The 25,789-nt window shown below is 38.9% G+C and overlaps 1 protein-coding gene across 1 annotated transcript in view; it reads left to right on the top strand.

The window, feature by feature from the left end:
* LOC136876904 (26S proteasome non-ATPase regulatory subunit 2) overlaps positions 1-11,844 on the top strand; it is a 165,786-nt gene extending 153,942 nt beyond the window's left edge. The window contains exon 18 of the mRNA XM_067150658.2: positions 11,695-11,844. The gene's annotated coding sequence lies outside the window, so the exon portion shown is untranslated. The remainder of the gene's footprint in view (positions 1-11,694) is intronic.
* The last annotated feature ends 13,945 nt before the right edge of the window (positions 11,845-25,789 follow it).

Here is a 25,789-nt window from a genome sequence, read left to right as displayed (position 1 = left end):
CAGGGAGAGTACTTTGAAGGAGACCATATTGTAATACCTGAATAATTGTCAAATAAAGTTATTATTCAACTTTTATACGTATTTTCCGGACAAACCTCGTACAGTGAGAATCCTATCACTGATACATCCGTTATTACGAGCGATCAAGCATGGAGTATTTCTTCCGTTACAGATATTCATGAACTCCAGCGACTATATATAATGTGAACGATCATCTTTCGTTATAGTGTTCGTGCCATGTGCGAGCTCTCTCGTCAACATTCGAACTCGAAGGGGATGCTGGAGTCAATTATTAATACTCTTTGGCTGGTGTTCTGTAAGCACAATTTTAAAATGAAAGAGAATATGTTTCCATAATAAATGTGTAAATAACATGGCCAATAGTACTAGTTAACTCTTTAGAAATAGAAGCCTGAAATAAACAATAGCTTAATATAATGTTATGCACTGAAATTAAGCAAGAATGAGGTACACCTCAAAATACAGCGCAGAGTGGATGACTCATTTTAGAGGTTAGTTTATTCAGTAAAACCTTGTTTGGACATTTCCAGGGGACAAGGAAAGATAATGTGTTAAGTGAGAAAATGTACTATCGAATATATGAATCAGAACTATCCAACAGGGATATGTAAACACGTGACATGTTTTTTCCGAGATGCCTGTATTTTACGTCGTGTATGTACAGGTACAGTGAAAGATATAGGCTGTCTACCATTTCTAAAGAAGAGAGGTATGAAAAAGATGAGTGAACAAATACAAAAAACTATTCCGCTGGGGCTCATTAAATACTGGTAACGATTTGAAACTCAAAGGTGCGAGTTTCAACATATACGCCACCATTGAAAGATGCAGACACCTGTCCACTTCCTGGATTTTAATTTTGCCTCCATTAGTAAGTGATATCACGACTTTTTTAGTATCCATAATTGGTCTACACAATCATATGACCACGCTAGCCACCTTCACATGATTATGTTCCTAATCCGTACGTAGGCTATCACGCGATCAATATTCGGTACTCTTCACTGTATAAGTCAACACAATAAATGTCTAACTTCTAAATGGAATGCGAATACAAGCACAAACAGGCTTTCTGGATTATTCAGCATTATCAATGAAAGCCGGAGAAAAAACTGAACTTTCATGAGGCTAACGGCTTCCTTCCTGAAAGGTGTAATTTACCCTGAAAAGTTCAGGACTTCAAGGTCATTTCTCATTTTCACACAACTTTCTCCGACTGGTCTGTATTGGCAAAGAATCTAATATGTGTTGGAAATATTGTTCCTTTCACAAGGGATGATAAAGTACATTTTTAGGGCTAGGAAAAATGTGATCCTACAAAGCGGTAATAGTGAAAATCTGTGACGAGATAATTAAGATATTTTTTTATAGGCTTAGTTTGACTTGAATCGGTACTTCGAATTTACGGTGTGCTAAGCGAGAAATCTCTATGAGGAAATCTGTAACAAGATTTGACTGTATTTTCTCGCATTTGGTTAAATATGGAAAGGCTATTCCCATGTAAATTTACAGCGAGAATATTATCATTACTTTACTGGCGCTTGAAATGTGTCTTCATAATGCATATAAGGTTAAGTTAGGTTGAATTATGCAGTTTGAATAAGTAAACTGAAACGTTCGTCACAGAACCCATTGGAGTGATACTAGTCCAATTTTTCAGAAAGAAATTAAACATACAGGTTCACGTTTCTTGGAATTAAAAGATAATTAACGAGTAAGCTGCAGTATGGAAATCTGTGAAAACACAAGTTTTAAACAAACTGATTGCCATTTCATACCAATTTTAATGTGTGTGGGGTTTCCCCCCAACTTTTACAAAAATTCTGATATAATGACAATCCGCTATAGTGAGTAAATTTTTCACAGTTATGAATTCTCGCTATAACAGACTTATACTGTATTTACTATGCTATAAAACATAATTGGTACATATTTATTATTCTTCCTTCCATTTCCCTTTTCCAGCCTTCTGGGTCGTATTGTGAACTGAGGACCTCCACAGTTTTCTATTTTTCACATTTCCCCAGAACGAGAATACAAAGAACTGTGCATTGCTTTTGGGGGTACGCCCTGACCGTTCCCAAGGCCTCAACTCACTCTCAGTCATTTTATAGACTATTAGTATGATGGGATCACCACACGCAAAGACATTTTATACCGTACCTACTGCCAGGATTTTTTTCAGGCTGCTCCTAACATGGGGAAACAGACATATTTTTCACCCACCCCTAACATGGAGTGCAGACATTGCTGGATGGACTTTTGTGGTATTACCTCCACCAAGGGACCATCAGCGCTCCTACAGAGCTTCATCTGCCTGAAGCCATTGGCCTCTTTAGATTGTACTCATATTTAGCCCTGAGTCCAGGGATGCCTCTTCCGCCATCTCCACTGTACTGAAGTCCACCTTCTCCACTGCAGATGCCGCTGAGGTCTTCACTCGTAACCCTGAGCTGAGACCCTTACCAGATGTTACACACTGGGTCAGTGTGCTCTGGGACTCACATGAACAGAGGCGCCATTCTCTGGGTAGGGCTGCCTCTGAAGGTGGTCCCTATCTGCTACCTATAAAATTGAATAATTAATGATGTTAAAAGTGCATAAATTTAAAACAAATCTGATATCATTCAGTCAATCACCATTTATCTGCACTTAGGGCTGTCATGCATGTGGCACGTTTTCTATCAGGTCTTTACCTACTCTGTTCTTAAATGATTTCAAAGAAGTTGGAAATTTATCAAACATCTCCCTTGATAAATTATACTAGTCCCTAAATCCTCTTCCTATAAATGAATATTTGCCCCCAATTTTTCCTCTTGAATTCCAGCTTTACCTTCATTTCATAATCTTTCTTACTTTTAAAAACTCTACTCAGGCTTATTTGTCTACTAGTGTCAGTCCAAACCATCTCTCCACTGATAGCTTGAAATATTATATTTAAAACATAGACTTTCACTACGACTAAGTGACATAATATTGTTTTGAGGATATTAGGTCATGTTATATAGTAGAAGTCCACTATAGCGAGTACAGCATACAACGAGAACCCCGTTATAACATCATATTTTTTCTGTCCCCTCAAAATTCCTATATTGAACTGTGTATTATCCTTCGATTACGGTGAGAGCCTCAACTCTGACACATTCGTTATTATGAGCTATTAAGTGTGCGCGATTTTTTCTGGTACTGATATTTATTTACCCAGCCATTATATTGCATGCAGTCGATTATCTTCGGTATTGTTTCCTCACTATGTCCACTACCAAGCTCTCTCATTGGCAGTCAAACGCGATGTCGGGCTTGATTAGTAATACTCATCAACTGCTGTTCCGTAAAGAAAAGTGAAAATAAAAGAGAACATGTTTTCGTAATAAGTGCGTAAATAGCAGGTCCCTATCAAAGGGTAGGAAGGTCCACCTATTCAATACTATTAATTTGTATATTGTCTTATAAAACTGGGACTAGTTTTGACCCCATATATATTGGGTCATCATCAGCCATGCTCCAATTCTAAGACATAAGCACAAATGTAACCAATAAGGATATAAACACTGATATGACACAATCTATAGTCATAGCAGTGTTTATATCATCGCTTAATTTTAATGCTAAATACTGCAATTAAGTAAGAATGGGATACACCTCAAGATATGGCAGAGTGCATCGTTGATTTTGAGAGTTTAGTTTATATTTTCTCACGTCGGGTTGAATTTTGGAAAGGCTATTATCATGTGAATTCATAGCGAGAAGATTATCACTTCTCTACTGGTGCTTGATATACGTTTTCATGGTACATGCACGGTTAAGTTAGGTTAGCTGATGTTGTTCTAATAAGGGAGCTGAAGTGTTTGCCACAAAATGCGACCGTTGGTATCGTTTTCTGTTGCTAGCTCTCACATCGACATTTGAAGACGAAGTTAGAGTCAATTAGTAATACCCGTCAACTGCTGTTCCGTAAATAAAATCAGAAATGAAGGAGGACAACATGTTTTCATAATAAATATGTAAATAATGTGATCGATAGCAGTTGTTAACTCATTAGAAATAAAGGTTAAGTAAACGGTCACTTAATTTTAATACCCTACACTGAAATTAAGTAAGAATGCAATATCCCTCAAGATATAGCAGAGCGCATCACTGATTTAATGATTTAAGAGGTTAGATTGTATTTTCTTGCATCTGGTTAAGTTACGGTTAGGCTAATTACCATGTAAATTTATAGCGAGAAGGTTATTACTTTTCTACTGGTGCTTGATATATGTTTTCATGGTACATACACGGTTAGGTTAGGTTAGATGACGCTGTTTGAATAAGTAAGCTGAAGCGTTTGCCACAAAATGCGACCTTTGTTATCGTTTTCTCGCTATGTGCACTTGCGTACTTCCTCGTACACTCTCTAAGGCAATGTCGGATTCGATTAGTAATACTCGTCAACTGCTGTTCTGTAAAGAAAGGAAGAATGATAGAAGGGAACACGTTTTCATAACAAATACTTAAATAATGTGGTCGATAGCAGTTGTGAACTCGTTAGAAATAAGTACTAAGTAAATGATCACTTACTTTTAATACTCTACACTGAAATTAAATAAGAATGCAATACACCGCAAGTTATGGCAGAACGCATCACTGATTTCAGAGGTTAGTTTATATTTTCTTGCATCTTGTTAAATTTCGGAGAGGCTATTCCCATTTAAATTTTCACCGAGGTGTTATCATTTCTCTACTGGCACTTGGAATATGTTTTCATGATACGTATAGTATGTAATAAATATGTAAATGACGTGGGTGACAGCAGTTGCTAACTCATTAGAAATAAAGGCTGAAGCAAATGTTATATACTGAAATTAAGTAAAAATGTGATTCACCTCATGACATGACAGAATACATCACTGATTTCAGAGGGTAGTTAATATTTTTACTTGCATCTAATTAAATTTCGGAATATTACCATGGTAATTCATAGCAAGGTGGTTATAACTGGATGCCGTTATGCATTATTAGACCAAGCACCAAAAGTTGGTTTTGATATATTTGTGTTTAACTTTAGGATCATGTGTAAATTTGAGCAAACATAATTGTGTTAAACATGGTATTCCTGGTGTTGTAGGATAATAGATTTTACTTTCTCACCAGATTTCAACATTTTTATGCTCACAGTTCATAGATTTTCTTGAAGAAATGGTGCTTAGTCTACTGATGCAATTTAAGCTATTTCTCACTTGCGAATAATGTATCACAATGCTACACCAATAACCCCTTACTGTTGAGTATCTACTGAGTAAAACTTCAAAAAATATGTGACCACAGTCGTGATTAAAACCTGAATCTCCTACTGCGTTAAGTGCTTGAACCATCACAAGCTGTGCCACAACTCTGGCACATTATTCAAGTTTTAGATGGATAAACTCTAGAAGGGGAGCTATTCCCTAAAGTCATTGCTATAACCACTTATTGATTTGATGAATTTCAACTGATCTGAGTCAAATACAAATGGTAAGAAGTGAGCCATTGTAGTCTATACAATGCATAGTTATTAATGGATTTTCCTTCACGATAGGCCTATTATGTTCTGAGAATACAGTACTGACGAGATATTTTCAAACCTATGGGTAAGTTTTGTTCTGATTTAGACACACATTAGTTGCTAAGTAGAATGGCAGTCTCTCATACTATTAAGGGACGTTGACCTAGATGTTAGGCCTCTTTAAACAAGCATCGTCATCATCATCATCATCATCATCATCATCATCAGAATGGCAGTCCCTTAAACTAAGTAAAGTATATGAAGACTGGTATATGTGGTTATGATTACCTTATTCCAAGAAAAATAAAGCGATTGATTCTGAAAGTATAGAACTGTAATAACTTATCTCAGTCGAACAGAATAGGAACAGAAAATGTTATTAAAATATTTGCTCCCAAAAATTCATATAAAACACTGGACATGTAATAAGATTGTCACTCTCAGTTCATTCAGTCTCAAAATCAGGATCGCCATTGAATCTATCTATGCCGCCCATGATGTCAGAATCTCCCTGATTTTTCTGGTAAAATTGTTTGGCATCTGCCAGTATTACATGCATCAGCGACCTAAGGTCTCCAAGTTTGGCTTCAGAGATAGGTTTTCCATTTGGCCACAAAGGTATTAATGCCTGATTAAAGGGAACTCTAGTTTCCCCTGACTGTTTCAGACTGAAATTACCGTAAATGTAGATTTACATGTAGTATTGGATTTCGAAAAATAACAAACAAGTAAGCCATAGTGTGGATATCATCCGCAAAAATGCAAGTTTTGAACAAAATGATTGCCATTTCATTCCAATTTTAATGTGTATGGGTTTTCCCCGGACATTTATAAAAAATCAGATTTAACGACAATCCGCTATAATGAGTAAATTTTTCACAGTTATGAATTCTCGCTATAACGGACTTCTACTGTAATTATTATATGCTGGCACATTTTAGTCTTGAATCAATACCATCTTCAGAGCAGTGACGATGTAGAATGGAGGCCTGGGAATGAACTACATTTCTAACAGGGTCTTTCTATCTTTAGTCCCCTTATTATGGAGTGACAGTTGCCATGAACAGTTTTCATTCTACATTGTCATTGCTCTGAAGACAGTCTTGGTTGCAAGATTGAAACACGTCAGCAATAATTATAACATGACATAATATCCTCAAAATAATATTATGATATTCCACTTGGTCAAGCAGATGGTTTCCTCACATCCAAGTTTTCCCAACTCAAAGTTTGCAACATTTTTGTAACACTACTCTTTTGTCAGAAATCCCCCAGAACAAATCGTGCTGCTTTCCTTCAATTTATTTCCATTTCTCTTATCAAGTAATCCCGATGGGATCCGTACACTAGAACCTTATTTATAATCCTGTTTGTGATTACCCCAAATGAAGGTACTTACAGGTACTTAGTGAAACCCATAAGTTATTGTTATCCCATCAACATAGTAATGTGAAACTTATAACCCGACTTTTCACTACCCCATTAACCATCATTCATAAGTATTCATAATCTATACAGAGATCAAAACTTTCAGCACAGAAATATATTTTGTTTTTCCTTTTTTTTAAACTTTGGACCACTGTCTTCCAATATATGTTGACTGTCGGTTTTATTAGAATAAAATAGTTGCATCCTGTTGAGCTTGTGGTCTGTTGTCAAATATATTGTTGAAGACATTTCAGTGTGCTGTTCTCATGTATTTCTATAAAAACCAGTGAATATTGGTGTAATATTATGAAAGTGATAACAGGTAAATAATAAAATTGTGGTGATATATAGCTGTTGATTGCTTCTTATACCAGATTGGTCATTGGAGCCATGAACTAAATAGTCTGTAATTTAATAACTTTACATTTTTGATAGACTAGAACACTCCCAACCCATAGTTTCAGAACAACTGAAGCTGAGAAGAGAGTATTTGGAGTACCTGGATGGGCAACCACCCAGGACTACAACATACCAATGCCCACTAATTTACTGTATCAGTCAACAAAAGAATGCTGTAGATTCCAGTTATACACACACACTCACATTACACAAAACACAAACTAAATAACACAAAATTAAAAATCACAACTATGCTGACACAACCTACCTACAATAAAAAAACACACCATTAACACACTCATTACAGACCGATAGAGGAGCATCAATGGGCGCACTGGTATTGGTACATCACAAACCACCTATCTCTCTGGGGATAGGTGGAACATATGGTTAACCAGGGATTGAAATCCAAATTGTTTTGATACATGCATTTAAATACCCCATGGCACTTACACCCTTGAAAGGTCTTTGGCCTGCCCAGTGACCGCTGCTCAGCCCGAAGGCCTGCAGGCCATGTCGTCAGCACGACTCATCCTCTCAGTTGTTATTCTGGGCCTTCAAGACCAGGGCCACCATCTCACCGTCATCTCCTCAATTCTAACCATGTAGGCTGAATGGACCTTAAACCAGACCTCAGGTTGAGAGAAAAATCCCTGACCTGGCCAGGAATTGAACCCGGGGCGTATGGGCGAGAGGCAAGCACTCTACCCTTACACCATGGACCCGGCTCATGCATTTAAATAATTCTTAATATAGGTAGTCTATTATTACATTAAACATTCAATCTAAAAAGCCTCTATACACATTTTACATATTATCAGGTGGGTTTTTGTGGTGATTTCATGTTTTATTTTTCCTATATGTCTACAGTGTTACACATTCTAGGACAAACATGTAACCTACTTTTTATTATTTATATAAAATCGGTACTAATATATATAATGAAAAACAGTCCGGCTCCATGGCTAAATGGTTAGCGTGGTGACCTTTGGACACAGGGGTCCCGGGTTCGATTCCCGCCAGGGTCCAAATTTTAACCTTCATTGATTAATTTCACCAGTATGGGGGCTGGGTGTATGTGCCGTCTTCATCATCATTTCATCCTGATCATGATGTGCAGGTTGCCTATGGGTGTTAAATCAAAAGACCTGCACCTGGCGAGCAGAACATGTCCTCGGACACTCCCGGCACTAAAAACCATACGCCATTTTTAGTGTTTTATAACACAAAATAATTTTGCTATCTTTCTGATGTTTATAACTTGACAATTGTATGGAATTATTTCTCTCTGTATTTTTGCTTTAGATTCACTATCCAGAGAATCTGCCACCTGGGCGACTGCCCTAAATGCAGATCAGTATTGATTGATTTGATTTGATATTTGACCCTGAATGAGTCTCTTTCCCTACATACTTTCAACAGATGTGCTTCTTTCATCTTTTTGCCACATAACAAACAACAGTTCTCTCTTTGGCCTTTATTCTTATACTGTAGATGCCCATTAATCACCACACCATATCTCTTACTTCCCTGTTTACAGTAAAACTCGTTTAGACATTTTTGCAGGAGACAAGGAAAAAGGAAGTGTTAAGTGTGAGAACGTACTACTGAATATATTAATAAAATTCATCCAATAGGGATAAGAAAACACTAAATACCAATTTTTTCTGACATGGCATTTTACGTCGTGTATCCACGTGTACAGTGAAAATTATATCTACAATTTCTAAAGATGAGAGGAAAGTATTAAAAGGTGTGAAAAACATGAGGAAACAAATATGAAAACATTTTCTGCTGGAGCGTATAAAATAACAAGTGTACTGAAAGGTGCAATAAACACTAGACATCACATATGAAAAAAGCATGAAAAATATTAGAAGTATTGTTGTAGATCACACACTCTTTCTAAAATAAATTTTAGTAAAAGTCTTTTATTTTGGAGTAGTGGATTATTCAGCATTATTTTCTGGTCACACTCTTATACAATGAAATTGGAGGTTACACTCGACCATGTACGACCAGAACTTTGGCCGCCATTTTAAAGTTGACAAAACTTCAATCAACTCGAGTGATCGAGGCAAAATTTGATGGTGCAAGTTCCACATTCGCAACCTCTGCACGCTTAAAGATGCAGACGCCAGTCCACTTTCTGACGGATTGTGATTTTGTGTTCATTAATGAGATATTTTACTACTTTGTCTGTATCCATAACTAGGCTATCAGAAGACAAATATGCACCACGCTAGTCAGTTTCACACAATTATGTTCCTTATCCAGATATAGGCTACCTTATCACATGACAAATATTATCTACACTTCACTGTACCACCCAACACAAAATAAATCTCTAACTTCTGAATGAAATGTGAAATACAAGCACAAACAGGCTCACTATTTTTCAGCAATGTTGTTGCTAACTGGCAAGCAACACTGAACATTCCTGAGGCTAACGGCTCGCTCCCTGAAGGTGCAACTTATCCTGTGAAGTTCAGAAATTCAAGGCATCTGAATCACGCAACTGTAGTGATGGCTATTACCCGAGTTGGAAATCACCATTTCTTTCACAAGGGATGACAAATAACATTTTCAGGGCTAGGAAAAATGTGATCATGCTAAGCGGTAATAGCAAACATTCATGACATAATAAGTGAGTGATTTTTATAAATATTTATTACGATGAGAATCGGGACTTCGAATTTACGACACGCTAAGCGGGAAAACGTGTTCTTACTCAGTATCTTTTCTTTATTATGAATCTCATCCCACCAGTCTCCCACTCCTATTCTGTCTCGCACAGCGTGCAAAATCAGAAAGAAATGGTGGGAGGGAGAAGGATAATAAGGCTTAACTACCAGTGTTTATTTCAGACAGTACCCAGCAGTGGGGGGGTATATAAAACCCTCCCCACAATAACTTTAAATTTTAAATGTTTTTGATTGAATTCTGTTGTTATAACAATAATGATAAACATTGAAAAGTTATTCCCTGTAGGAAGTTTTTAAATTTCTGTTGGTCATTACACAGTTCAAAAAAAAAAATAGTAACTATTATTGTTGATGTTTTTATGAAAATATGCACGGTATTCTTCTTCTTCTTCTTCTTCTTCTTCTTCTATTCCTACCGCTTTTCCCACACCTGTGGGATCATGGGTGCGAACTGCGTCACACATGTGGATTTGGCCCTGTTTTACGGCCAGGTTCCCTTCCTGATGCCAACCCTATATGGAGGGATCATGAAAATATGCACAGTAAAGAACATTCATTTCAGTTTATGTTTGTTCTACATTTTCCTCATTATTTTATAATGAAAGAATCCCCTCTGGGCAATTATAGTTGGGAGGAACCTTTGAGATAAAATTATTGGTGGTTGGGGGGGACTCCTCCTCCTCCCCCCCCCCCCCCCAAAAAATGATTTTGCACCATTGTCTTGCATCCTTTTCACCTTGTGTAACCAGTAAATATCTGATGCTGGTATAGTAAATTCATTATTTCCTTCGTTTCTCTCCTTACCTTTTTAACTTTTATGTGTTTTTATACTCAGGCCCTACACATTCACATAGAATTCTAACTCCACTATTAGAAGTACATTCTGATAGCATCATTATTATTTTACAGAACTTGTTAACTATTACACCTACCTCTTTACTACATTTTCAATGCTCCATATTTCTGCCCCATACAATGCTCTGGATTTTTTGAAACTGCCTTGCCATCTGCCTTCCAAACACCCTGTGCAAGATAGAATAGCCAACCCTTTCATTTTTGCTTGTCTTATTTTGTCACCCCATTGAATGTTAGATGCTAATATAATTTCATATGGGTTGCTAGTGCAAGAACTTGTTCATCACATCCTGTCCCAGGTCTGAAGTCAGCCTGCTCCAATGGAACATGCTTTTTGATGGTATCCAAAATTCTGTTATATAGATTAGTCTTTCTAGTGATGTCAGTGTGATGCTTAGGAGAGTTACAGGGCAATAATTCTCCACTTTTGACAAATCTTTATTGGATTGCTATTATTTTGGTTTTCATGAAAAGTGGTGGCAGATTACCTGTTTCCAAAATGTTTGAGAAGAAGGTGTTACATCAACTGATCATGGCTGGTCACAGTGTAGTAGAAACTCGGGGTGAATTCTGTTGATACCTGCAGCTTTCCCTGGTTTTATACTTTTGAGAGCTATGGTCATTTCTATTTGTAATGGGACTGAAAATTTAGAAGAATAGAAATGAAGCATGTACAGTATGTTAATTATATTTAATATTCATATGCAATGCATTTGTTTGGTATACTGTATTAAAATTCTGATGCTAACCTTTCTGTTTCAGGTGTTCCCTACTTGTGAATATCAAAGACTGTTCCTGTCTTTGGAGACATAATGTAAAGACATCACTTAATCAGTACCAATTGTTCGAAGTTCCTGTTGCCTATATTAGTATTCTAGTCTGTTTTCATATTGTATTATTAAAGTTAGTTGATTGAAATGAGTGCTGTTTGTACACAGTTTCTATTTCCTCATCAACTCTATGTACAGTGTTCTCCCTAGTACAGTACCTTTGTAATGGGTGCATCACCCTGCCATTTTTACATACCGCTCGACTAAAATAACCTCGATATGTGCTTGTTACATAATATTAATACATATTGGGTGTTCCAAATTTAAATCGTCATTATTGTCAGCATAATTGCATCAGTTACTTTGGAGTTTAAATGTTTAGCTTGACTATCACGTAGTGTGCACAAGTGGTGCCTGGATTAGCATGGAAGCACTCAATTCCACATGATGTCAGAAACCTGTATGGCACTCCACAGCAACAGAGTGGTAAGCCCCCATGTTACATGATAATGAAAGAGCAGTAGAACGCTAGAAGTTCAAAAATACTCTCTTATGTCTTGTTTGTGATGATAACACTAAAATACCATATTTTCTTGCATAATTAACGCACTTTTTTGATGAAAAATACAGACGAAAACTTTGGATGTAGAAATTATTCGAGGATTTCAGATTTTTTAAAAAACTACTTACAATTATTTTCATTTAAAAGGTACATCAAATTTAATATACATGCAATTGGTTAAACTCATTTGCGGTTAATTGTCATTTGGTGTAAAATTCCGGCGTGAGATTCTTTCTGAAAAGTCAAATAGACTACATCAGGTAAGTTGGACACGTGGATTTGAAGTACTGACACTGGAAAATATTCTTCCCATTACGAGCTGAAAATACAGCCTGGAGTAAAATAAACATGTACTAACAAAAGTACAGTTCATGTAAGTACATAATAATGACACACCGGCAAAAAAAGAAAACTGTCCTATGCGAGAAGGGCAGTGCTGTATTTCCCCAACCATTTGTATCCAATCTTGTATGAGTGACGTGTCCATTCACCATTTTTCTTAAATAGGAATGTGGATTCGTCGTGGAAATTTTACTTTAGGCATTGTTTTTCGTTTTAGTACAACATAATGTGCAAGCTTTCTGCCATCGCCTGTTACAGCAGGCATTGCAGTACATTGTTCTTTTTCGCTTCCGGTAGCACGTACGATAACACTTGATATCCTTTTCTTATCAATTGTTTGACTTTGTGGCATACTTGTAGGATGCTAATTAATTTATTATTTGACCACCTATTCAATAAATTATAGTCTTATACATTTAGGATTTGATCCTTATTACCTTATGAAATGTGAGACATGATTCACCTTTCATTGAAGGCATTTCAGGCATTGTACCTCCTCAAGGTTAAATCAGGCACCTAATTTATATTTAAATTATAATTATTAAGATTTAATATTAACATACTTAAAATGGGAACAGTCTAAAGGAAAATTGAATAACAATTTTTGGTATTATTGTGAACAACAACAATATCAGCCGTTGGCTGTTGATTAATAGTTGTGACAAAGATACATAGTACGTGCTTAGTAGCAGTGGTCTGTTTTGAATTTTTAAATATTACAATTTTTTGGAATGTTACGAAAAACATTCCAGCAATATGAGAATGTTAATTGAGACCTTACTGAAAAGTAAAGTCATAAAAATTGAAAAACTATCTGGTTGAAGTCTTAGATTCAACATTATTGGCTTGCAATAAGTAATTGTTGATTTAACATTTGGTGTAAACTGACAACTTGATTGGAGTATCTTAACTTGTTATAAACTTAAAATAGGAGCAGTCGAAAAGAAAGACTGGATAAACAATTTTTGGTACTATTGTGAATAACAACAATAACAGCCATTAGCTGTTGATAAATAGTTGTGCCAAGGGTACATAGTACAGAGCTTAGTAGCAGGGGTCTATTTTGAGTTTTGAAATATTACATTTTTCAGAATGTTAGGAAATACATTCCAGCGATATGAGAATAGTTAATTTGTGGCATACGGAAACTGAATGCTCACTGACCTGTGGTTTCTATTTGGGAGAGCAAATATTCCTTCACTTTACACTTCTCAATCACAAAGCGATGAAAATCAGTTACTTGGTTGAAATCATTTGGCATTTTGTGGCATAATGTTGTTCTTCATCGAAGAGAAAGTCCATTTCTTTTCATAAAATTAATGAAGCCTTGGCTAACCTTCAAATCCGAGACACTGATTCCATGTGCAGCAGCTATTTCTTGTCCTTTAAAATACAGCATTATTTCGTGAGAAACAGCACATCCAATGTTGCGTGACAAAATCGTACATTAAAGCAGATCCTCCCCTACTTTCGGAAACTTGCCACTTTTTGGTCCGCGAAATGCTTTACCGCGAGTTTATATGATGCACTATTGCTCAAATACTTGCTCACTGTGGACTAACAAACAATTTTGAGATCACAGGAAACGCATGTCCCGTACCTGAAACACTTGTAAAATACGTTTGTACCAGACTGGAATAGAGCGTCACTAGTCACTTCTGTGCTGGTTCTCTTACTGAATTAGTGCAGTGGTATTTCCTAGCGGCTGATAACAGCACGTTGCCCGATATTTGGAATGTCTGGTTTCGCAATAGGTAGGCGGCTACCTGAGTAGTTGACATCTTTATTTCGAAACACATCCGGAGCTGTTTGATGGATGTTCGAAGAAGTGGGTGCGTCAAATTTGTGAACATTTCTTTTTCTCCACTTTGGACCCAAAAATATTGGGATGCATAAATTATGCAAGGGCATTAATTTGCAAGAAAATATGGTAGTTCAATTTTGCATTTAATGTTTACCTGTCTGATGGTATTGTTAAGCCATGAGGGCAATAAATTGAAAGTTTATCATACTCATTCCTGCCACCTGGCTGTTGAAAATTTCTGGCGATAACACTGATGTACGGTAGTATATGTGGTAGACAGGGAACAATCAATTGTATGAATATAATTATTTAGATTGATGCATTCATGGTAATCTTTTGAATTTTAGCTATGGGAATTCTTCACATTTCAATGTTAGAACAGTCATAGCTGTGGTCAGATGAGTTTCTCTTCTGAGGACACAGAGCAGTCTTTGTGTAATGTAAAGGATCCCCATGGTTTCCTTCCTTCATTTGGCAAAAACCTAAAAGATTATTGTGTCTGTATGAATTTAGTTCAAGGGTAGGAGTTTGGGAACATACACAAAGATGGGTTGATATGGAAGGCCAAAGCACCAGAAGGTAGAGAGAGAGAAGGACAAACATGAACTTTCAACTGTTACAGATAATGTTGTTCACCCCATGCAACCTTATGTTCCAAAAGGCTGGAATGTCATATGCAACAACTTCGTTACTTCAAAAAGTCTCTGTGATTATTTGAGTAAGAAGAGAACTTGTTTGGTTGGCACTATCAGAAAACATGCTAGGAAGTACCACCATCTGCCAAGACTACTCCAGGGACTCTGCACAACACCATTATTTGTAAATCTGGTGACATTTCAATGACATCCTATCCAGGTAAGTTAACAAGAATGTTTCTTGCTCAATACTTTACACATGTCAGTCACAATCAATAAGCAAAGCAAAACAGAAGCTTCCAGAAACTGCAAAATTCAGAGTAGACTGTTTTGACCAGATTTCCCACCTATATACAACTAAATATGGATGTTGCAGGTGACCCATGCATGTATTCTTCAGTGTGTTAGATATTGTCACAATAAATGCATACGTTATTTACCATGAAGTCACAGGTGAGAAAATATCTCGTTGGGACTTCATTTTTAATTTTGGAGGAGAAATGGCTATGAATATTGAATTATCATGACTGCATTGTAATCGAAATCGACTTTCAACCTATTAGGTCGTGTTACATACATTTAGTACATGTTGAAGAGATGTTAAGTACAGAACAAAAATGGCTAACCAGGCACCAGTGGGATCCGAACCCACAACCTCCCAATTTTGCGTCGGTTGCTCTACCATTACCACTCGCCATTACGAATTCTCGCTATACCAGACTTCTACTGTATTTCTCCTTTGTTTTTCCCTTTCTATCACTTATTTTCAGATATAAGTAATGCAAAGGAAATAAACAAGTAGAATTCAGAATTAACAGAGTACAAGCCTGCACTGTCAATGGCTGACCCCTGAAGATTGGAGATAATATAACAATTGGAAGTTCATGTTTGTCCTTCTCTCTACCTTCTGGTGCTCTGGCCTTCCACATCAACCCATCTCTGTGTATGTTCCCAAACTCCTACCCTTGAACTACATTCATACAGACACAATAATCTTTTAGGTTTTTGCCAAGAGAAGGAAGGAAACCATGGGGATCCTTTACATTTCACAAAGACTGCTCTGTGTCCTCAGAAGAGAAACTCAGATCCCACTGGTGTCCGGTTGGCCATTTTGGTTCTGTACTTAACATCTCTTCAACACGTACTAAATGTACGTAACATGACCTAATAAGTGGAAAGTCGCTTTTGATTACAATGTGGTCATGAAAATTCAATATTCATTGACTCGGCCCTCAACGGGCAACTTAAACGCACTCTACAGAGTGATGGCAGTAGTGCCAGACCTGTAGCTTAGATCCTTTCCAACAAAACAAAGATGGCCTAGGCCACCATAGCTCAATTAGTAGAACAACTGACGCAAAATCGGGAGGTTGTGGGTTTGGATCCCACTGGTGTCCGGTGAGCTATTTTTGTTCTGTACTTAACATCTCTTCAACACATACTAAATGTTCGTAACACGACCTAATAGGTTGAAAGTCGGTTTCGAAGAAATGGCTACACTACACACACTGGCAACACATCTGGTGTGTTTTCCTAATCCAGACTCACACAGAAGATCAGTGAGAAAGATCTGAGATTGCAAAAGAAAGATTTGATAATGGATATTAGGAACTTGTTTCTCTTATACTGCATACTCTTAAGCATATTAAATTACATTGTGTAATTGTGTATTTTTGCTCTATAAAGTAGAAAATTAGAGTATATTAATGTTGTACAATATATTCATGGTTTACAAGACTATAATCTACACTTAAGTTTCACACATGTCAAGATGACAGGTAGTAGTTCTAGTTATACTTCTAATCCTGGTCCTGCTAGTGTGGCATTTGTATTTCATACATACAAATATAAAACTTGGTCATCGTAATTCTATATTATCTCCAATCTCCAGGGGTCAGCCATTGACAGTGCAGGCTTGTACTCTGTTAATTCTGAATTCTACTTGTTTGTTTCCTTTGCATTACTTACCGTATTTACGTGAAAAATCCCCGCCACTGAATAATCCCTGCACCCTAACTTTAGGAAGGCTGATTTTGAAAAAAAAAATGCCACCATTGACTCAAAACCTGCACCCCAATTTCATACCTCAATTTCTTTAAAAGAATTTGCAGGTATTATTCGCCTAATACTGTATATCTGAAAATAAGTGATAGAAAGGAAAAAGACAAAGGAGAAATACAGTAGAAGTCCGGTATAGTGAGAATTCGTAATGGCTAAAAAATTTACTCGCTATAACAGATTGTTGTTATATCCTATTTTTCATAAAATTTGGGAAAAACCCGTGCACATTAAAGTCGGTATGTAACAGCAATCACTTTGTTCAAAACTTGCGTTTTCACACATGATATCCACATTATGGCTTATTCGTTTGTAATTTTTTTTAAAATCCAATACTGTGTGAAAGTGTATGTTTAATATTATTCTGAAAAAATTATAATATCACTCCAGAGGCCTCTGTGGCAACCATTCCAGTTTTCTTGTTCAAACAGCGTCACCTAACCTAACCGTATACGTATTATGGAAACATATTTCAAGCACACGTAGAGAGATGATAATCCCCTCACTACAAATTTACATGGGAACAGCCTTTCCAAAATTTAACTGGACATGAGAAAATATAAACAATCCTCAGTGATGTACTCTGCCATATCTTGCGGTGTATTCTTACTTAATTTCAGTATATAACATTAAAATTATTTGTAAGCTATAAATTTCATTTTTGTTCCATATTGAAGTGCAATACATTTATCAAGTAAACAATATTACATAATGTTGCCATGATGCTTTCACGGCCCGTACTTATAGACATGATATAGGTTTTTGGGCTTATGCCGCATCAAGAAAATAAGGTGAAATTCTTTACGTTTTGCAGAGAACTTTGCTCTGCATCATCAGAAGAAAATCTCGACTATCCATGAGAAGGCTTCTAAAACAATGAGGTTTGAATTTAGACGTTACCCAATAGAAGTGGAAATTGTACGTTCATTCATCACCAGATGGCTCTCCAGATGCGGTACATTGCTAGCGTTCGAAGCGGAAGCTGACGGAACCATCAGAAACAGTCTGAGAGGGTCACATAACATAATGTAACAGGAGTACACACATATGAAGGTATGACATTGACACAAGCCTGGAATTAAACATCTGGCGATGAGGAACGTATGAATTTGGAACAAACTGAAACAAAATAAAAATAGTGAAGGTAGGGAAGGGAATCCTTAATGGCTGGCAACCAGGTATTACTTATTTGATAGTCAGTGTCCCTGTTGAAATTGTAAGGATTTCTATGTATTTCCACAGCTTTCCATATAATCCTGGACCTGTGGTGTCTAGTGTGAGTAAGAGCTTGAGCATCTTGGAACATGACATTATGACCGGACGATAGAGCGTGCTCAGCTATTGCTGATTTGTCTGGCTGGTTGAGACAAATATTACGTTCATGTTCCTTGACACGAGTACCATTGGACCGGCATGTTTGGCCAATGTATACCTTACCGCAAGTACAGGGAATTTTGTAAACCCCAGGATGTAAAAGTGGGGACAATTTGTCCTTGGTTTTACCCAGATTGTGAGCAATTTTAGTGATGGTGCCAAACACGGTTTTTATATTTTGTTTGCGGAAGATCTTGGCAATTTGATCTGTGGTGTTATGAATGTAAGGGAAGTAGGCAGTTTGCTTCACTTCTTCCTTCTGTGAGCTTTGCTTGGCCGTTTCTCTGGGATGCAGGTTTCTATGAATCTGCAGATCGCTGTAACCACTACCCTTGAATGTGACAATGAGTGTATCCATCTCCACCTGGATATTTGATGGCTCACAAATTCGTCTCACCCTCTTGGTGAGTATCGTGAGAATGCCTTGTTTTTGTGCTGGATGTTGGTGAGAATCTGCATGAAGGTAGCAATTTGTGTGGGTAGGCTTACGATAGATGGTATGTCCTAAGGAGCCATCTGATTTCTTTCTTACTAGAACATCCTAGAAAGGAAGAAGATCACAACCATAATTTGTGTTGTTATATGTATTGTAATGTTATGCCATTCATGGCCATGCATTGTATTAGCCGGTTCGAGTCCCGTTGGTTGAAAAAAATTTCACCATCAGAATGTTGGCTGACAGGGTCGGGGAGATGGTGGTATGCAATTTCTAATCACTAGATTGCATGCCAAAAGCCTGGATTAAATTCCAAACCTCTCCACAGTGCTCATATGGAGTGAGGGCATGACGCTGTTGATGGTGATTCATCCATCAGATGGGGACATTAAGCCTTGAGCAGACCCCTTGGTGCTATTCGACAGGAGTAGGCTATGTGCCGGCACCGGGTTTCACCCTCTCCCTACTATCATATATCACATCATTCATTTCATCTCATTAACTCCTCTGATAAGGTTGAGGTCAGGAAGGGCATCCGGTCATAAAAACCTGCCACGACAGATTCATCTCACCTCATACCCGACCTCATAGGGAAACGGGACAAGGGTTGGACAAACAAACAGAGATCACTGTACTTCTATTTTGTCACCAAAAAAAAAAAAGGAAAGCCATCATTTAAACCCAGGAAGGCAAAAGGTAAAAGTACCATTAACGCATATGTGCATATAATGCAAAGTGGGAAACCAACACGCCATACTTATCCCCTTATCGAAGTAGTGCCCACAAGGCATTTTGTAAACTTTTCCACAGACTGGAAAAGAAGTTGTATAATAAAGATAAATGAAATGTATTTTTCTATGTTTATTACTTCAGTAAGAGTTATCTTGGTCAGGCAACACAGTGCCTTAGAAAATGTTACAGTTCTTGTTGTTTTAAAATTACAGCTTAAAATGTAGCTGTCTCCCAGAATTGTGGAATGTCCTGTCTTGTCCCTCATTCCTTCCTTCAACAGCTGATCACCCTACATAGTGATGTAACTTTTCATTTCAAACATCCCACATGCATTGGCGAACCATGGCCTCATTGGAGAGAAGGCAGTGACTATGTCATTTGGCTACCATACCCTCATCTGTCCTATTTTTTTTTCTTTCCTTCACCCTCTCAAGTCTGGATTTCTTTCACTGATGAAAGTGATTCTTAAAACCTTCTGTCAATGTGCATTTCTATTCCATGAGTGTGATATTTACCATTTTTGCTCTTTGGTGACTTGTAGCCTTTCATATTCCCTTGACAGGTATCACTGAGCTCTTTGTTAGCTTTGCTACTACTAATACTTCTACTACTAAATGTTTTCATTCCTCTTCTGAAGGGGGAGGCCAGCCTCCTAAACTGTGACACCATCTCTCAGGCCAGGAGATTTGTATCGAAGAAGGAGATGTATGGTGAAGGTGAGAGGGTTGGTGGCCGTGGCCTGTACTAGGAACTGTCCCGGTATTCCCCTAATAATGATGGTGTATGGCCTTCGGAGAGGCCTAGTGCAGGTCTTTTTCTTGTACACGGCCTATTGGGCGACCTGCATGTCTGTGAAGATGAGGGCCCTATCTAGGATGATTTCTAATGCTGAATATGCCACACACACACATACCCAGCCCCCAAGCCATTGGAATTAATCAATTAAGGTTAAAATCCCCCAACTCGGCTGGGAATCAAACCCGGGGCCCTCTGGACCAAAAGCCAGCACGCTAACCATTTAGTCATAGAGCCGGATGGTATTCCCCTTAGTGCAGGAGAATGGAAAACCACAGAAAACCATTTTCAGGACAGCCGACAGTGGAAGCCACCCCCTCTCCGTCGTGGCCACCCCTCATCTGCTCGGTTGCCTGGTCGGTGTGCAGACCCACTCTGCATCCGCCAAGGTGTTAGCTTTGTATACCTTCAGTTTCTACACTCTTAGTGTTAATTAAGGTGATGGTAGCGATTATAGTTTTAAGGAAAATACAACTGGATAACCATCCGCTTTTTATACAGTTGCCTTCAGCGTGAATGTGCACTTTATAAATGTTGTCATCTGAACAAACTGTACTGGCAGTAGAGGACGTCTGGTTATCTGGATCCCCTGTGTATGTGTATTCAGCCCAAACGCTGGTTCAATCCTCCATAGCTCTGCTAACACCTGTCGTAGATAGCCTGGATCCTCTATGGACACACAAATTAGAGCCTGCATGTCACTACTACTGCTGCTATAAAAGGCATGTTGAGGGCTCAATGCTGTTTATTGTTAAGAGATACCTGTAGAATTGGTGGAACAGGAGAGCTCAGCAACTTCAAAATATGGATGGTTATTGGTTGCCACTTCAGTGGGCAGTCAGTCAGGTCGTTTCTGCCCTTCCCAAATTGCCCATGTTGACTGTTAGGGATGTGATTGTGAACTGGAAATGAAAAGACACCATACAGCCACCGCGGATGGGGACCATCGAAAATTGAAGAAGGTGCTATGGGAAAATTGCAAGACATCTTGTTATACCAATACCCATAAATTTAGCAGTTCCGCTAATTGTGCAGCTAGCCCTATCGCTGTGCACTGGGAGATACAAGAACTGGCGCTCAGGGCTCAGGCATCAGCCCATAAACTGCACATTTTCCCTGTGAATGCTAAGAGCTGCTTTTGATAGTGTAAAGAGTGCCACCACTGGTCCAGGGACAACTAGAGATGTGTGATTTAGAGTGAGGGATGTTCATCATGGAAGGGACTTGGTTCTCTCATAATACTACAGAATGTGTTAAAAGCAGAACACTATAAGGACATTTTGACCAGCTGTGTGTTGCCTACAGCAGAAGACCAGTTTGGAAGTGATTGCTGTGTTTCAGCTTCAGCATGATAACACGTCCATCCATAAAGAAGGGTCTGTTCTTGAGTGGTTTGTGGACAAATATGTCCTAGAAATAGACTGGCCAGCCCAGAGTCCAGAATTCAATCCTTTAGAATACCTCTGGAATGAATTAGAATGACGACTCTACTCTAGACCTCAATAACCCCTATGGGTGGTAGCAGTAGAATATACCCACGGTCTCCTCTGCCTGTATTAAGAGGAGACTAAAAGTGGCCCCAGGGGCTGTTAACTTGGGGAGCATGGGTTGGTGACCACGAGGCCCTTAGCTGAGTCCTAGCATTCATTCCACTTGTGCCAGGCTCTTCACTTTCATCTATCCTATTCGACCACTGTTGATCAACTCGTGTTCTGTTCCGACCCTGACAGTATTAGAGCATTTGAGGCCTAGAGAGTCTTTCATTTTCATGCCCTTTGTGGCCCGTGCATTTCTATGGCCAATACCTTCATTTTTTGAAGTGTACTTCCTCTTAAGACCCTTAGCCACCGGGCGAGTTGGCCGTGCTGTTAGGGGCGCGCGGCTGTGAGCTTGCATGCAGAAGATAATGGGTTCGAATCCCACTGTCGGCAGCCCTGAAGATGGTTTTCCGTGGTTTCCCATTTTTACACCAGGCAAATGCTGGGGCTGTATCTTATTTAAAGCCACAGCTGCTTTCTTCTAACTCCTAGGCCTTTCCTATCCCATCGTCACCATAAGACCTATCTGTGTCGGTGCGACGTAAAGCCACTAGCAAAAAACCGGTCAACTCTTGTTCTTTTTCGACCCCAATGGTGTTAGATATCGAGGCCTAGGGTGTCTTTCATTTTCACTCCCTTAATGTCCGACTCATTGGCTGAATGTACAGCGTACTGGCCTTCGGTTCAGAGGGTCCCGGGTTTGATTCCCGGTCAGATCAGGGATTTTAACCTTCATTGGTTAATTCCAATGGCCCGGGGGCTGGGTGTTTGTGCTGTCCCCAACATCCCTGCAACTCACACACCACACATAACACTATCCTCCACCACAATAACATGCAGTTACCTACACATGGCAGATGCCGCCCATCCTCATCGGAGGGTCTGCCTTACAAGGGCTGCACCCGACTAGAAATAGTCACATGAAATTATAAATATTATTATAATCCCTTAATGGCCCTTGTCTTTCTTTTTTCACTTTTCATTTCACTTTTCGGAGTGTGGGATCCCTTCCATCTTTTCCCTTTGACTAGTGTTAATAGTGCAAGATGCAAGATTGGATAAGGAGATCAGTAGAAGGGTACGAGCTGAAAATATGTTCTACCAGAACGTTATGAACCTGGTGTGGAACAGATAAGTTCCTATGAAATGTATGTACAAGATGTACTATACCCCTATATTAATGTATGCATCAAAGACTTGGACTTTGACAGCAAGAAATGAGAGTAAAATTCAGGCCAGTGAGATGAAGTTTCTGAGGAGTATGGTAGGGAAAACAAGGAAAGACAGAGTAAGAAATGTTGAGGTCAGAAAAGAGATAGTAGAAAAACTGAGTGAGAGGATGGAGAAAAATAAATTGAGATGGTTTGGACATGTTATGTGGATGGAGGAGGGAAGGATACCAAAACAAGTGTTGGAGGCTAAGACAGAAGAAAGAGGGCAAGAGGGAGGCTCAGAACAAGATGGATGGACTCTGTCAAGAACTGTATAAGAAAAAGAAGACTGGACTGAAGAGGAGCGGTGGAAGGAGGAGCAACGGTGGAGAAGTGCCGTCAACATGCCGACCTGGCAGAAGCTGGACAAGGGGAAATGAAAATGATGATGATGATTGATGATGATAGTGTTAACGCTTACCCCTTGAATTAAAGTTCTCTGTGTTGTCCCTTCTACTCGTATTTTAAATGTGAATTTCTATTTTACATGACTTGTATTCATCTTTTACGATTTTGGAGATAGCACTTGCTCCTAAATGATGTATTTAGGCTATAAATGTTTACAGCAAGCTGTACTGGAGCAATAAAAGCAGTATATGCAATTTAAGACAAATTATTTTACACTTTTATCATTATTATTACTATCGTTATCGCATACCGATTGGTTTCGTTAGTAATTTCTCTGAACAAATGATCGGTTAAAAAACAATTGAAAAATTCTAATATAGTGTCTGGTTTCATACCTCATAATGGTTTGTAGCATAAAACCGCTGTAAACGGCTATATCTTGAAATCTGGATCTGTTGATTTTATAATTGCGCCAGCCGTCAGCATCAGCTTCGTGTTGGGTTACGGTACACATGCAGACCAGATACAAGGAATGAGTACAGGTGCAAAAATACTGGGATTTTTTGTTATTACCTGACATATACAGCATTGAACAGTACACTGTGTGTGACTAAGAGAGCACATACCCTTGGACATGTGCTGGGATTCTGCCGGAGCACTGAACTAATGCGCAACCATCGCCACCACCGTGTAAGAATGTTGATTGCTCAAGGTTTGAGACAGCGTGGATGGGAGGTGCACGAGGAGGTTCACTGCATCTCTACCGATGACTCTAATTGGAGGGCGGACATCGTAGCCATCAACAGACAGGACATTAAAGCAATGGTCTTAGATCCCAACATTCGCTTTGAAAGAGACCTTAATCAGGCTCGGGAAGTGGACCTAGAAAAGCAAGCTATTTATGTTCCATGCTTGCCTTACCTTTCATCTAAGTATAAAATACCTATCGATCAGTGGATTAGCTGGCCATACACAGAAAGGAATTGTGACAGGCGAGGCCTTTTGTGACGCGTTCCAACAGGCTAGGACTGCTCGTTAGTGAGCGAGATCAATTCGAGGCGTCATCTGCTACAGGCGAGATCTGTTGTCAGTGCCTCAACGAGAAGACCTCGCCTCACAGATCAAGCCTCTTGTAAGGAAAGCATGGAGCGGACAAAGGTACTGCTAGATAAATTTATTGAAATGTACAAAGAGCGGCCGTCTCTCTGACAATTAAAACATGAGGTGTCACAGTGTCATAATCAAGCGTTCTTCACTATCCTCCTTTCCTCCTTCTTCAGCTTAGAAGCTACAATATCCACAGTAAATACGCTTTCAATTAGACTGTTCTCCAGTAATAGCTATGCAAAACAAGTTTCTTTTTACTAGTGGCATTATGCTGCACCGACACAGATAGGTCTTATGGTGACGATGGGTTAGGGAAGGGCTAGGAGTTGGAAGGAAGCGGCCGTGGCCTTAATCAGGGTACAGCCCCAGCATTTGCCTGGAGTGAAAATGGGAAACCACAGAAAACCATCTTCAGGACTGCCGACAGTGGGATTCGAACCCACTACTCCCGGATGCAAGCTCACAACTGCGCACCCCAAGCGCATGGCTAACTCGCCCGGTAAACAAGTCATTGTATATGTGTTGTGTATTTTTGGTATTCAGCTCGAAGGTTGGTTTGATCCTCCAGAGCTATGCCAACAGCTGTCATAGCCTAGGCATCACTGAAGAAGCATACTAGGGAAATGAGGAGTGAGGTAGCTTCCCGTTGCTTTCCTCACCGAGTCAGAAGTTGCTCGCATATCAGTCTGCCAAGCTCACTGAAATGCACGCACCAGCTGACCCTATGAGTTATATTTTCATACCATTCATACCAGGGACTGGCTGCATAACGAATGGCATTACTAGCATCGCTCATACCTCAGTCACTTTCATATTGTCAAAGCCAAGGATGAGACTGAGACAGATCAAACATTTAACGTAATAATGAGAAAAATCCATTCATGCTTACTTTTTTTCTTATTTTTTTGCTAGTTGCTTTACGTTGCACCGACACAGATAGGTCTTATGGCGACGATAGGATAGGAAAGGCCTAGGAGTTGGAAGGAAGTGGCCATGGCCTTAATTAATTAAGGTACATCCCCAGCATTTGCCTGGTGTGAAAATGGGAAACCACGGAAAACCATCTTCAGGGCTGCCGACAGTGGGATTCAAACCCACTATCTCCCGGATGCAAGCCCAAAGCCGCGTGCCCCTGACCGCACAGC

The sequence above is a fragment of the Anabrus simplex genome, chromosome 7 (genome assembly GCF_040414725.1).
Source record: "Anabrus simplex isolate iqAnaSimp1 chromosome 7, ASM4041472v1, whole genome shotgun sequence".
Lineage (NCBI taxonomy): Eukaryota > Metazoa > Arthropoda > Insecta > Orthoptera > Tettigoniidae > Anabrus > Anabrus simplex.
The sequence above is the reverse complement of the archived record's forward strand: the minus strand, read 5'-3'. Positions and strand labels throughout refer to the sequence as shown.